Source organism: Vidua macroura, chromosome 3, assembly GCF_024509145.1.
Source record: "Vidua macroura isolate BioBank_ID:100142 chromosome 3, ASM2450914v1, whole genome shotgun sequence".
Taxonomy (NCBI): Eukaryota; Metazoa; Chordata; class Aves; order Passeriformes; family Viduidae; genus Vidua; species Vidua macroura.
In genome coordinates, this window is record NC_071573.1 from 1984835 (window position 1) to 1997213 (window position 12379).

The 12379-nt window shown below is 39.1% G+C and overlaps 1 protein-coding gene across 23 annotated transcripts in view; it reads left to right on the plus strand.

Annotated features, from left to right (window-relative positions):
- Positions 1-12379, plus strand: part of NRXN1 (neurexin 1) — a 673407-nt gene that overhangs the window by 449787 nt on the left and 211241 nt on the right. The window lies entirely within an intron of this gene.

The window sequence follows — 12379 nt, forward strand, 5'->3', positions numbered from 1 at the left end:
CTCCAGCTTTGAATAAGAGAAAATATATTTAAGAACTGACTACATTATTTTTAAAAGTTGTGCCTAATTTTAGCAAAGATATTTTCAACCCAATAATCTCTAACAGCAGAGTACAAAGTTGAGCACAGCAGACAGGGACCATGAGCTCCTGGAGTTAAAGGTGCATTTGTGTTTCTGTTACAGTCTTGTGTATTCTGCAAGATAAGATGGTTATAGTAATTGGTTCCAGACTGAAACATAGCCTGAAAGATTGGGACCTGAGCTCACAAGTTATACTTTATGAATGTGTTCTGGGACTTGCTCAAACTACTGTGGTTTGTTTATGGATTCCCAAGGTCCCCATTAAGGTTCACAGCTGCATTAAAGGCAATTTTGCATAAACAGCTAGGCACAATGCCCATACAAGTAGTTTGTGGCCTCATACCTGCAGCTGAAGGTGTGGTTTCAACAGGTGCTTGATCCTACCAGATCAGATCAGTGAGTGCATTACTGAAACATGGGAATCCCACCTGGGCATGCTGAGCTCCTTCAGCTCACCAGGAGCACAAGGATCAACCTGCCCATCCTGTATCTGTAGGGACAGCTTTGAGGTGCTTGAGGGCTGCTGGATCTTTGCCCCTTGGCTCTCCAGGCTGACTCAGGGGAAGGAATAACCTATTTACAGGATCATTCAGGCTGGAAAAGACCTCTAAGATCGTTGAGTTCAACCTTTGACTGCTCACCACCTTGCCAGCTAGACTTTGGCACAAAGTGCACCGTAGCACAGCCATTCCACACCCTTCCTTTGGCCATCATCCTTGGCATGATTTTCCATGTGCAGCAGTCACGTGAGCCAAAAGACATGCAGCCCTTCTCGTTTGAAACTTGGGGCCAAGGTGCAAGCTAAGGAACAAAGCAAATTGTTCCCTTTGTTTTAGACTCCCCACAGAGCTCTTTGGGTTATGTTTGGGTCGTGCTGCTTGATCTGTGCATTTTCTGTGGCTAAGCAGAGCACCTGGCCAGGAACGTCTGTCACATTCACTAAGTGTCCTTCAGAAAAGTAGTCCTGGTTCTTTCCTAACTTGGGGTTTTAGTTTGGAGGTTATTGCCTTTGGGATTACTGCTTTCTTGGACTGAAGAGAAATAGGCTTATGGTGTCATTATTGCTAAAAGCAGGACAGGTTCTCCATGCCTTGTTCTGTCCCCAGCTGTATCTTGAGGACAAAGGCGTTGATTTACCCTCACCATCTGGCAGTGTTGTATCAGGAAAGTAATAGCTTTGAGAGCAAAGAACTGAACTTCACATTGATATATTTTCTAAACTATTATTTTCAAAAATGAGCATGAAAACATTTTCTTTTTCTGGTGTGAATGAGATGTTACTGTCGCATTTGGCCTGAGGTATTTATGATTTACTCCACAGAATCAAAACCAAGTTTATAAAGAGTTTGTCACAGAGCCTCAGGTAGTTAGTTATCCACTTGCTGCTGGAAAAAAAAAAAAAAACTTATAGGAAGAGATACAAAGAATTTTTAGAGACAGACATCTATATGTAAGGGACTGTGTTACTAGAAACACTTTTCATACTGTTAGAATTTTGAAAAGTTTTTTATGCTATGTATTAGTTCTTGCAAATTGCTTGCCAATTTAATATCAACAGCACCTAAACAGTAAGTAATTGCTTATGGTAATGAGAGCAAACTAATTTACTGGAATATGTTAATATTCACAATACACTTTAGAACAGCGGGGGGGGGGGGTATTCCAAAAATACTACTCTGTTGTTTAATTGCAGTGTTTAGGTTGCATTGTTATTACAAATGCTGGCAATATCATCACAAACACAACCTCTCATTGAATAGCCTCCTTACTGAGACTCCAGCATGTGAGTAGGTAGTGTCCTTTGAGAACTAAACAGGATATGGACAAAACCTTCTGGATTTAGAGGATTCTTAATTTCTGATTGATGTTCATTACGTGAATAGGCAGAGAGCCTTCTTATGACTTTTAAAATTTAACTGAAAAAATTTTAAGTCAAATAGCATTCAGTTCCTATCTGAATATTTGTGTTTCTTCAATGAAATCAATTTTTGGTGTGAGATACAGAAACGTACCTAGAAATATGTCTTATGTTACAGAACAGCTGTAAGAAAATGCTGTAGTGCAGGAATCCTCAAAACCTCCAAGTTGGTGTGCTGCAGTTCATTCTGCAGGGCTGGTGTTTAGTGTATTTGAAATGTTGTTTTCTCCTTCTTTTCTTGGGAAATGTTTTGTTTTACTTTGGGTTGAGGTTTTTTTTTTTAGCAAACTCAGAAGAATGCTTATTGAAAAATGGGTTATTCTTGAGCAGCTTTCTTCACAGAATTATTTCCCACATGTGTTGGTATCACTTACAATTTTGAAGGATTCTTGACATCTTTGCGTACGTCATTATAAGGTGCTGTGTTAAAGTAAGGCTTCCCAAACTATTGAATACTCATCTTCACTTCAGGGTATTAAAAGCAATTGTAATCTCCTCCAGCCAGACCCTTGGAAGTGAGTGGCCTACACAATATCACTGCACTAATTAGTCTGGGTTAGTCTTCAAAGGATGATTAATTAACTGCTCACCTTTCTTGCATGCACAAGTGAATTAAGTTACTCTGATAGCACTGGGTATGGAGTGTCAGAGCCAGCACTTGAGTTTAGTTCCTGGTGAGATGATTGAACAGTTTGGAGTCCAAAACTGTTTTGTCAAGTTCTCTCCAAACATTGTTGTGGAATGCAGTGGTTAAACCAGGCTCTCTGATTTCCTAACTGTGTAACCCAGTGAAAAGCATTAAGATGCATGTTTTTCACTGCAGCTCTTTATCCTCTGAATCTGGTGGAGAATTGTTGCTTACAAACAACAGCATAAGGACTTTGCAAAGAAGAATGACAGCAATTACCATAATGACAAAGCATGTAGTGTTTCTGTGCCAGGCCCCAGTTGAAAATCTATTATGTAGTAGAACAGAAAGAAGTGGGAAGGAAGTGAATTGGCCCAACCTGGCTGGCCCCTGGTAGCTCTTATTATAATGGTCTAATAACCTTAAAGATTCAAGTACAAATGCAGCTGTGTCTGTGTACCCCCATTAAACACTGTTTGTTTCATGCACAGATTTGATAATGTAAGTAAACACTGATGTTCCAAAGTCAACCCTCGGGATAATGACTGCAAAAACTCTCCAAATAAAGTATCATTTGTGGCTGCTTGCTGATTATTATTTTCAAGCTCTTTTGAGACAACCAAGCAGACACTTTTATATCATGTTCCTCTTTTACCTGATACTTTTTGGAGGTTTGAGTGCATATAATGCTGGAGAAAACTATCTTTGGCTTCAAAACTTGGTTTGTATATAAACTAAAATATCCTGAAGTTTTGTTCATGCTTGGAATCGGGGAGAGGGTACAATGCCACAAGACTGCAGACAATATGCAACTTGCTCATCAGTCCTTCCCCGTGCCAGGTCTCCTTCTGAGATGCCTCTGAACAGCTGCTTCAGGGGTGGATTAATGTGCTTCAGGGAGGATTGGTGTTTTTCCAAAGATTGCATCTCTTGCATTTCATTTGATTTCATTTCTGTAACAAGAATAGTTGCTATTTTTGCCTTTCAGAATGTAACAGCTCTAAGAAACTGTGCTCTTTCTATTTTTCTTCAGCTATAGTCCATGTCTGTCTACTGGAAAACATTCAGAAATGCTGCTATAAGAATATTTTTGTCTGCTAAATATTAGTAGTTGAGTAATCAGTAGGAGAACGTGTATGCTGCAGAACGTCTTACTACTCTTCGCTACCTTGGCAAACAAGCAAAATTGAACTTCATTGCACATTGCCCATAATACAATTACCTGTTCTCAGCAGAGACTCCCTCTCAGCAAACCCTGTAATTTTTGTTGTTGCCAGTTCCATCTTTCTGCTGGGAGCAGCATCAACATCTTATCTTAGTCCGGCATCTGACATCCTTGGGCGTGGATCATTTTTCAGTGACTTTAGCAGGCTTGCAGTTAGCAGTGCTTTCATTTTCAGCATGCTATACCTTTCTTCCAAGAGAAGTTTTGGCTACTTTTGAAAGCTCTCTAAGGATTTTTCAAGATTAAATTATGTGATGCACAATTTAGCGAGGAACATAATATAAACGTCACTTAAAAATAACTAGGTTAATGCAAGACTGGATAGCTGGAATATTGTATTAGTAAGAAAGCCAATAAGGAATAAAGACTTTAGCCTAGAAGCATGCTAGGCACTTGCAGCCAAGCTCCTGTCCATTCTAACACTATTAAATGACTTAAGGCCAGCTATTTCAAATGTTTTGATCCCCATTTAAAGAACAGGGGGGTTATTTTTAAAGGTTGACAGAAATGCAACAGCACTTCTGAGAATCAGGATACTGCTGTAGGTGCTTGAATAAAAACATAAATTCAGGCACTAACATTTTGCATGAAATAATGACTTACAAATAATTATCATTTCTCTGACAAGAACATTTCCTTTTGATGGACCTTTACAAGGAAAATTTAATTTTGTTTTTTCACTTACGAGTTTTTGGCCTATGTGCACATCTGTGCAGAGCTACTTTTGTGAGAGACACTCAGGTCCTAGTTTCTGTCTTCAACTTACTGGCTTCCCAGCTGAGTCAGCAAGCTTGGAAATTCTAACAGCTCTCGTTACTTGGCTGAGGGAATTTTTAACTTTTGCCAGGTATCTGTTGAATTTGTAAAGTCCCTGGACTAGAACCACTGAATGATTTCACATAGGGCACCAACAGATGGTGACAACATTTGGTGTCTATCAACCTGCATAGTATTTGAGCTAATGTCCTAGTTCCTGCATCCTGTTACAAATCCCTTCAACTTACCAGCCCTTTCTCTGTGTTCACCTTGGATTTGGACCAACTAATAAGCCATAAGAAGCAAATCAGTGCATGTGCAGGTAGTTTATTTTAATGGAACTGATTGCAGCTGTGGTTAAATCGAAGTTTAGGCCTTGACAATTCCCGATGTGAGGAGTGTGGAGACTGGAATAGTCCTATTGTCTTTGAGAGTACTCGGCTTTACTGACTTCAGTCTGACATCCTTGAATGTGTTGAGGAGCACATTTAGTGCAGTGTGTGGCTGCAGAGTGAGCTGCAGGCTGGGCTAGGAGGGCCAGGAACCCAACCCTGAGCCCAGGTGGGCTCGGGGACCTGTGGCCTCGCCAGCAGGAGCCAACCACACAGCCTTGGTGCTCTTGGACTGTGTTATAAAAGCTCAGGATCCCTCCTTGAAGGCAGCAGACTGAGCTATTATTTTATTTTGTTATTTCATTATTCTGTTGTTCAGCACCATGACTAGACTGTTTTTAAGGCTCTGGGGGTCTGGGGCTCTGCTATGGGAAGCCCAGGGTGGAGCTGGGAAGGAGGCTTGGTGTGCTTGTGTGAGTGTGGGGGTGTAGCTGGGAAGGTCCCAGCTCAGGGGGTGTGAAGGTGGCTCCTGGATGGTCAGACAGGGAAGTTTCCTTAACAGTGCCTTTACATTTTATCTGTTTAGAAATGCTTTTCAATCCATTGCCTTCTCATATGTGTTTCTCAACCACACAATTTCCACTTCTGTAGACAGCATTCAAGAAATTTATCTTTAACTATATGTTGACAAGGTTGTAGGAGGAATAAAACCTTCCCTTATTTATAGATGCTTGGCTTTTAATTTCCATCTGACTTTTTGGCAAGCTTTAAGAATCAGACATGTTGTATCCTTGTTAATGTTAATAGAGTTTTAATGGATTAAAATGTTTTATGTTGAGTGCAATATGACATTTAAAGCAGGCTTTAATTTCCAAAATATCTAATTTTCCACCCATCTACATTGCATAAAGGTCCAAGGCCCTAATGGGGAATTACTTACCTTACATTTCATACAGAAATGTTTCAAATTGATTTTAAACAGCAGCCATACTGGAGAAGTAATAGGTAATAGGCAGCCCATAAAATTTTTAAACTGAGAGAATCTGGAGAACAATAATTTTCTTTTATCACTCTGTGTCAGGTTTTGTTAGACTGTATCCTTTCATAAAATAAATAGTGATTTTTTTTTTTTTTTTGTGTAAGTGAACATATTTATGAGTTCAACAAACCACAGAACTTTTTGCCTGTGGATGTTTTGAAGCCAATAAAAATAATTTTACAGAATCAGTGCCATAATACTAACAAGTCCATTGACATTCACTTAATCAAGTCATGTTTTGGTAATAAGTCAGATGAACAGATACTCCTTATTTCTATTCTCTTAGGAGTCCTTTCAGCTACCTCTTGCTTAGCTAAGGTCCTTCTCAAAATTATATTCATTTTAAACACAATTGGAGGCTCTTAGTTCAGTGTCCCTACTCAAACTGAGTAGCACTTTACTCCAGTTAAGTGGGTCTAATCTAAATCAATGGGGTCATTTCAGGTGTGAGATGCTACTTGACTTAAAATATTAAAATCGCTCTAGTTGGAAAATTCCTTCAATTCTTTGAAACTTTTCTCATAACTGTGTCATTTATGATGCTAAGGATGGTGCTGATTTGGAATAGTGATGCTAAACTGTGTCAGGGTTGTTCTTTATAGATATACATGGTTGTTGAGCCATTGTTACTCAAAAATTTTAGTTGTTTGTCACTTACTGACCCTTTTTATCAATAGAGCTTGATATCAGCTGGGGAATTTAAATAACAAAAACTTTTAGAACAGGAATGCAGTATTTTTTCACCCACTTTATTATGCATGGAAGGTAAAACATAAACAACTGTCCAAATACCAATGCCATAGACTGGAAGAAAGGAGAAGTAGAAAAAGGAGTGGTTTTCTTAGGGTTTTTTTCCTATGGTCTGAGGAAAAAGCTTTGCTTGTGTGTTAGAACCCTGAATCTTCAACAAATGCCACTGGAAAGGGCAGGATGCTCAGCGTGACTTGGGATTGTGTTGGTTCTATTATCACTTAGACCTTTACCTGGAGACAGCTCTTAGGCATAGCTGAATGTAATAAACCACACACAGCACTGGTTTATAGGTCTCTCTTAAAAAATTGGATGCAGGGTGATGAAAAGCTCTGTAGGCTCTGATGAAGCAAATCAGGGTCACCTTAGTGCTTTGGGAAGAGGAGTTCTATAATGCAATGTAAAATTGTGCTTGAATTAGTAGTACTAGATACTGCTTTGTTGGTTCATTTAAATTAATTGCTCCAGCTGATTGAGTTGGTTGAGGTGTTGCAATGATGTGGCTTCAGCATCTCTCATAGAAGCATTGAACTTTAGAGCTCAGCTGTAGCACAGTGATATGTGGGGTCCACAAAAGGCTGACAGGACTCTGATAGACATTTTCTGTCTGCTTTATTTGCCTCAGCATCTTTACCTGAAGAGAGAAGATGATATTATTAATGACAATATTAACAACAAAACCCAGCAATGATCTTTGTCAGTGCTGCTTTGGTCAGTGAGTTTTGTTACAGTTACTCTGGAAGAAGGGAAAAGCAATGATTGAAATAATGGAATTACTAAGGAATTATGCTGTGCAGTTTGTGACCTTACAGGTGACAAATGTTAAGACTGTTTTTAACAGTCCTGGTTCAGGCATGCAGTCAGATGGGTACCAGGACCTAACTAGAAATTCTTTGGAGTAGCAACAAATTTCCAGGAGCACTTTGAACTTTTGTCAAGGTTTTCCAAGCTTGGTCAAAGGAGCACCATCAATATTCTCCTTGTCCCTGTTATCCACAAATCTAAGAGAATCTGGCCAGAAAATAAGACATCCATTCCTACTCTTGTGGCTCAAGCTCTTTGGAGAGCTACAGGCAATAATCCCTTTGAACATTTTTTCTTTCCCCGTGCAATACACCTCTTCTGCTATTAAATAGCAGATAAAATAAGCAAATAGCAAAATAAAAGAAGTGTTGCTCTTGCAGGAGGGCAGTTGCAATCCATATTCAGGCTCCTGCCCAGATTTGTGGGAGAGAGTGTATCAGAATGGCTTCAGGAAGCATTCAGTTCAATCTGGTCTTTAGTTTGAAATATTTCCTCCAGCAGCTCTTTCCATCTCCTTCCCATGGTTAACCCTAATGGCCATCCCCTCCACCTCAACCCTGTGGCAGATATTCTCTCTTCTGTGCACATAATTAATAACATATCAAAGCCTAGGGAGATGTAATCCAGAAGGGTTGTATTTTAATCCACCAAGTGGACAATTTTGAAGCCCCCTCCTCTCCCTCTCTCTCCCTGGCAATTCATGTTTCTGGCTTGAAGCATTCCTTCCTTTACTTACCTTAGAAAATCTGTACAAATATATGTACAGAAATTTTGTGTACTTTTCTGAACTTCAGCTTGCGCAGACTGAAAATACACAGATGAATATGTAAAAATGAGTATTAATGGAGATTTATATGCTCCTCTGAACACAGTAAATATAATTAATGCTTTCATATAAGATGTTTGATCATGTTTATATATGTATATGCTTTCATATTTTAAATTCTTCATTCTTGGTAATTAATAGTAGCCTACACAAATAGTCTCACTGGATTCAGCAGGTTTATCAATGCAAGTAATTACTCACCAATGGGAATAAGGGAGTTCACAATGTAGCCCAGAATTGAAGTACTGATAAGATACAGAAAGAAGAAAATTACATTATTGGGTAATTTCTTGTTACTAGCAGTCCTTACCCTTCATATTTTTAATGATAGTTAAATATTATTTTTCTATTAATGAAAGTGCAGTTAATAGTTTACATAACTGAACTTCACAGGCTTCAGTCTTCAGTTTTTTAGTCACAGAGTGTGACGGAATCATAGTTTATGAGAGTCCAGAGCTCAATCAAACCATTGCATTCACTTCATCAGCACTTGAAACCTGACGTGAATGTTGAAAATAAACATTATGCTACTTACATTATATGGGATAAATGGAATTATGTACATTACCCTTCAGTGCAATATACCTTAAACTCAAAATTGGAATGAACGTGAGGAAGGCAGAAAGCTGTTGATTTGAGCAAACTATTAAGCTACATCAAATGTGACTTCAGAGCAATAAATATTGAAAAGCTTTGCAGTCATAAACAATAATAAATACAGTGAATGGGTTCTAAACAAAATATTTATCTGCTTAATACTGTAGAGGTAAGCAGATGTCCTTGAGTTGCTGCCAGACTGTGCTGAAATGAACGCGCTATTTCATAAAGATGAATTTTGCAAACAAGTAGGGCTTCAGAGACCCAGGCCATTAAAAAACATTACTGTATCTTGACCACTGGCATTTTGTTACAATGGGAACCGTGCTTTCACGGGTAAGAATTTCAAAGAGCTGTGTGGACATTTTTTCCTGAGCATTGTGCAGATGCATGGAAGCATAAAGAATTATGCAGTAAATTCTGTGGCTGAGAGAGATAACTGGCATGTTGCAAAGTTGCCTGCTTACAAGTGCTGTGCTGATGGCATTGCTATTCTTGCCATTACAATTCTGCTGCTTTCAATTCCCTGGAGATGATAAGCCCCCAACAACACAGTGCCACAAGCTAAGGGAGATGGCTGGGGTTTCGTGACAATGCTCTGAAAGAGCAGCAGAGACATTATGAGGTTTGTCAGAGAGCATAAAAGCCTTCATGAAGCAAGTGAATTAGGCTTCCTCTGTTGTTTCTTCCCATACCCAAAACTGATAGGAAGGAAGATTGCTTCCAACAACTGCTCGGTTTCTAGCTTTTAATAGTTAATGGGAGGTCGGGCTATAAGCTGAGATCAATCCCAGAGTAATAAATTTTACATTATTATATTTGTCTTTCTTGAAATATAAACACCAGAGGATCTATTCTCAAATGGCTTCCGACCCATTTTTTCCATAATTAATACAGGAAATTTGAAGAACGTGACTCCCCGTGCAGCTCAGACAGAGGCAGATCTGTATTCATCAGCGTGGATTAATTAGTCTTTCACCAGACACACAGTTACTTCGAAGAGCTACAAAATGGGCAGTTATAAAGGAGGGAAAGCTGTCTCATAAAAACCCATAAGCCACATGTTCTCGTGAATAAGAATTACGTTGGTTTTTTTTTTGTTGTTTTTTTTTTTTTTAACTTTGGTGTTTATTCTATGTAGTTTAAGATTTACAGCTAGATTTATCCAGCTCCATCGACACTGACCTTGCCTTCAGTGCAGCAGCAGTATGGAATGAATTGCTCTTCCCTGGTTGATTTGAAGGGCAGTACTTAACAAAAAAAAACGCAGCAAAGATTCACTCTGAATAAGAACAGCAGAGCCTCTCATTGTTCAGATCTGAAGACTTACTTCTGGGTCATTGTATTCAGTGTGGCTCCACCATGCTTGAGAGGCTTTTTCTTTGTCTTTTAATTGGGTAAACACATCTGTTACAACCAAGAAAAGGAGAATTATGCGCTGCCACTTAAATCTTAGGGACTATTCTAACAGCTCCATCTGTGGTATTGAGGTGTAAGGAGTTGTTTTTTCTTAGCCTTCTCATTTTTGTTACTTATAAGAACCTCATTCATGACCTGACACAATGTTTTATGAAGTCAACAGAAAGGCTGTCACTGTTTTTAATGAGCTTTGGATCAAGCCCTCTGTTTTTCATCAACAAATCCTTTCACTCCAGACACCACAGTGACATAAACTCCACGAGGGTCCCAACTCATCAGTCAGAGATTTGAAGACAACAGTAGCAGCAAAGAGGAGAACTTGGGGGCCATCAGCAGTGACATTGCCTGTCTAACGTGTCTTTGTTTCAGGATGAATTGTAACTGGAGATTAATGACACACAGCAGCTTCTTGTACATTTCAGACCACCGCCTAGGAGGAAAGCAAGGGTGGGAGAGCAGGAGGAGGAGGGTTTTGTCACACACATTCCTAAGCCAGACACCTTTTGCCCATGTCCATTACCAATCCCTGGCAGAGCCCCAGTCTTCACTACGCTTGCAAAACTCTTTTTATAAGAAAGATAAAACCTGATTTTGCTCAAAGTGTAAGTGAAATCTTAAATAACAGACCTGCTTTTGTCTTTGCTGAGGAAGTTGACAAGCTCTCCTGAAACACATGCTGATTGGTGTTTTGGCATCAAGAGAAAAGCCAGCAGATCCACTTGAAGCACAGTGAAACTATCCCACAAGGGTATTAATATAAAATGAGATTTACAGTGACTTTAGTGGTATGCACTGTGCATAAATTATTACAGATTGAAGGCATTGCCAAAAAACCCTTATTAATAGGCATGTAATTCCATAAAACAAGAGTGAGGTTAGAAATAAATATAAGATCTTTTAAAAAAGACCAAGTGTCCTTTTTGCTTATGACTGACACAAAGCAGTCTTGCTCAGCAGTAGAGTAAGATTTTGAGACAGCTGGGAACTGAACAAGTGATGTAAGTGTACAGGCCTTCAGTCTTTCTTGGCTTTGGCTTTAAAAGTCCACATGTTCAAGGGATTTTAGATTCCTTTATATGCTTACAGCATTTTTGGTCAGCCTTGAAAGAGAGTAAGAGTTAAAATTGTTATGTGCTGTCTCCTTACATGGACAGGGGACGTATGGAGTGAGAGCATTGGCTGGAGTAAACTGGATTACTTTTCATAGAATCATGGAATGGTTTGAGTTGGAAGGGACATTAAAGATTATCTAGTTCCAACCCCATGCCATGGACAGGGATGTCACCCACTAGATCAGGTTGCTCAAGGTCCCAGCCAACCTGGCCTTCCAGGGGTGGGGTTTCCACAACTTCTCCTGACAACCTGTTCCAGTGCCTCAGTACCCTCTGAGTAAAGAATTTTTTCTTGGTATCTAATCTAAATATTTTCTCTTTTAGTTTAAAAGCATTCCCACTTGTCCTATCATTAGCTATTTATTAAAATAGATAAAATGTAATATAAACTGATAAAATGCAATAAAATTGAGAGTAGCCACACTTTGGGACAGTTTAGGACAGAGAGTAAAACTGGACTTCTGTATTTACAATGAATTAACCTTTCTCCTAAGCTTTGACCTAGCCTCATGGAAAAGGAGTAGATAGCTTTTAGTGACTTTTCCTGTGGAAGATCAAGTGCATGAGCAATTTGCCTGCTCTGTGCTGTTGCTGTTGTTAAGATAAGAGTTTTAAATGGAAAACATCCGGATATGCTGCTATTTTAGCTCTGAGGAAATATGTTGATGATGAAGTTAAGCACCTGAGTGCTAAGTGGTTTTGGATCACAACAGATTGTTTCAAACAGATTATAGATTTTGTAAGTGCACCCTGGATATAATGTGTAAAGATTTCCACTTTTAAAAGATGTACATTGAGCATTATGCAAATAAGCCATTGCTTACTCAGATGGTAGAATAATCTCTTTGTCCTGACATGACAAGTAAAGTGTGTTTCCACTTGTTATCCCCAT